The sequence below is a fragment of the Myotis brandtii genome, unplaced genomic scaffold, assembly GCF_000412655.1.
Source record: "Myotis brandtii unplaced genomic scaffold, ASM41265v1 scaffold350, whole genome shotgun sequence".
NCBI classification, from domain to species: domain Eukaryota; kingdom Metazoa; phylum Chordata; class Mammalia; order Chiroptera; family Vespertilionidae; genus Myotis; species Myotis brandtii.
Window position 1 is genome coordinate 1,957,753 of NW_005363468.1, and position 3,772 is coordinate 1,961,524.

Sequence of the window (3,772 nt, forward strand, 5' to 3'; positions counted from 1 at the left end):
TGGTGTCATGTCATCATTTTTCCTAGCATTGGCTCAAAAATCAATATTTCAATGAAGTTTCAGAGAAACATGCCAAATTAGGAGGGGAAGCCCCTACCATCACATTTTTTATTTCAATTATAGAATTAATAATTCAAAATAACTCAAAAGTTCACTGCAACTCCCCATTTGAACAGAACACAGCTCCTTAGGAGGGTTCAAAATAGTGAATATTAATTTATATTGCATCTCTGTATATGTACATAATATCTCTATATCTATATTGTGTGAAACACCCTGTTACTTACACAATTTATAACCTCTAAATCAGATTTTTCCTCCAAGTTAAGAGTAAGTGGCAATTTTTTTTCAAATCCAAAGATATACAGGCAATTCTTAAAACTCTGTCAGAAAAGGAAAACAAGAACATAGTAACATTTATACCTATTAATATAGCAAAGTTTAAATAATGACAATAAATCAAAGTAATTATTTCATTCAGTGCAAATGAATTGAATCCTTCCTATCTGCGAGGTGCTGAGCAAGCAGTTGTAATTAAAACAAACAAAAACCTCTGTCTTCACAGAACTCATATTCAGTGTGGGAAAGATGAAATGAACAAAATAAGTGTGTTGTATAGAATTGAAAGACAGCAAAAGGATATGGAGAAAAGAAAGCAAGAAAGGTGAGTAGGGAGTGTTAGGGCCTTGGGTGGGTATACGTTTGAGTAGGATAGTCAGGGAAGATACCCTTGAAAAGGGGACCATTGGGCAAAGACTCTGAAGGAGGGGAGGGATGATGTGGGGGAACAGCCAGCATAAAGACCTCAATGCAGGAATGCATCTCAAGGAGCAGCACAGAGGTCAGGGTGGGCAGAGTGGAATGCATTAGAGTGGATGTTAAGAGACGAGGATGGAAAAGTAGTGAGGTGAAGTGCAGGGTCAAACAGCAAGAAACAGTGAGAGCTCAGTGTCTGGAAGCTAATGTAAGGACTATAGTGTTGTTGTTGTTTTAAATTAACTCTTTATTGTTGAAAGTATTACATATGTCCCCCATTTCCCCCCATTGACCCCTTCTGACCCACCTCCATTGCCCACCCCAAGTAGCTTTTATATTTTATTTGCAAAGGCAAGCCACTGAAAGCCATTGATAAGATGTGAGATGTGATGGAGATCTTGTTATTGGCAACTAACTGCAACCACAAACTCAACATGCATCCCACTGTCTGACTACCACCTCTATCTTCCCTGTGTACTTCCTCTAGAAACTCAACGTCAATGATTCTTGCATCCTCCCAGGACCTCCAATCAATCCATTGATCTCAGCTTATTACTCTCCCTACGTCTTAGCTTGATGAAATCGTGTGGTCAATCATGATCACTCCATTGACTGTACCCCAAAGTCCCTTGCCCTTCCTTCTTTTCTTTGTAGTTGCTTGGCAAAATCATGGTTTAAATTCAAGTTCTCACATTTCACACCTGAACTGGTGCAGCTAAATGTGGCAGCTGGAAAAGCACTTCTCCTTTTCCCAGGTTTACACAGTATTTACTACTATCCAGGTGCAGCTGCAAAATGGTTCACCCTTGAGTTCGTAGTTCACCATATTATGTTTAACACCAAGTTTGTAATTTCCCAGGAAAAGATGCATTGAGCTTATTTCAAATTTCAAGAATATAGCATTTTAAAGAGCTGGCCATAGTCAGTGCACTATACCAAACAGCTACATTTTGCCTGTTCTACAGTGTCATTATTTTTATAAAACTGCCCATAAAATTACTAATCCAAAAATTTCAGCTTCATGCTGAATTTTAATGATAAAATTCTAGAACACTATGGTGCTTCAGATTACTAACAGCTGGCTCTTTTGCCTATGACCTAATGTCTGCCCACTGGATAGGCACTAGGTGGATTTCACCCCACTATCAGTCATGTCATAAGGCATCTGGTCTTCAAGAGTATAAAGGGATTTGGGTCTTCATTTTATGCTTCTTCAACCATGTTGTACAAAGGTAGGCAGATGGTCTTTTATAGCAAAATGGCCAGATATCTATATCATGTTTTCTGTTATCTTATTTCATGTCATATAATGAAAATAATAGAAAATGTTAAAGACGAATGTTCTCATGCTCTAATATACGATTAGACCAGAATTGTGTTGCTTTTTTGACAGACTTCCAAATCAGAGAACAGATAGCATATAAACTTCTAAATTACTATGGAGTTAGATTGTGTTTCCAAGCATGAAAATGACATTTCTAGTCTGGTGACATTTTGGCTTTATTAGATAAATATAGCTCCACAGCAATGCCTTGTTGGGTGTAAATGACATGTTCTTCAGAGATGATGCTATGTCTGGTTCTGCATTGAGACTCCAAGCCCTAGCATCCCTAGTGCAAAGGTTTGTTGTTAGCTACATTTTCACTCAGTTTGTGCAAAATAAGAAACCACTGCATTTATAAATATAGTTTCATCAAGAAAAAAATATCTTCAAGAATAGTACTTCTGCCCAGCCAGTGTTGCTCAGTGGTTGATGAACCAGGAGGTCACAGTTCAATTCCTCATCAGGGCACATGCTTGGGTTGGGAGTATGCAGGAGGCAGACAATCAATGATTTTCTCTCATCATTGATGTCTCTCTCTCGCTCTCTCCCTTCCTTTCTGTGAAATCAATAAAAATATACTTAAAAAGAAAAACAATTTTAAAGAATATTACTTCTTAGCTTCTTTTGGGAAATCTTGTCCTTTCAGAATGCATTTTCATACCTTCTCCCTTTGCAAGGGGTCATTTCTTACATCCACCATTTCTGATTTGGAACAGTAAAATAATATTGCACGTCCCTAGGTGTTTCTTGGCAACAACTATTCAGTCCTTTACCACTATCCTCTTCCTCCCAGGACACTGATTATCCATGAGAAGTAAAAGTTCACAGATTTTCTCTCTGACAAAAGATCTCACCAAAATATTCTAATATACTATTTCTCATGGATTATCTAGTAAGTATCAAAGCATTGTTTTCATCATCCAAAATCGCTCCCTTCATGCAATTTCTTCCTTCTCCCTACTTTTTATCCTGAGATACTTAAATAAGCATCACTAAATTCCCTCTTTCCCTCTTAGAAAATCAAATTCTAGGCAAGTCTTTATGTTAATAATATTAATTATTTACCATTGTTATAGTTTTTTTATTATTGTTTTATGAATGTTTAATATGTGCTAGATAATAAACCAAGCACTTTGTATGTAAAATAACACAAAGAAAGTCTTAATATTATTTCAGCTTTGCAACTGAAAGAACTACGGCTTACAGAATTGATATGTTTTATGAAGATAATAGAACTAGTAAGAAGACGGATGGCTATGGACCAAATGTGTCAAACTCCAGAGCTTCATAAGTCACCACGCTTTAGCCTTTTTCCTGTAACCTTCTCAACCTGATGTTGCTGGCACCTTGGGTATTGTGACCCCAGGAAGCTGCTATCATCATCTTGGTGAACTCCTCAGTTTTAAATCTGCCATGACTATATTATTATGTGACTTCTCTGTCTCTAGGGTGGAGACCCTACAATTTTTAGACACATTTTTTATCATTCAAGTCACCACGCTTTAGCCTTTTTCCTGTAACCTTCTCAACCTGATGTTGCTGGCACCTTGGGTATTGTGACCCCAGGAAGCTGCTATCATCATCTTGGTGAACTCCTCAGTTTTAAATCTGCCATGACTATATTATTATGTGACTTCTCTGTCTCTAGGGTGGAGACCCTACAATTTTTAGACACATTTTTTATCATTCTGG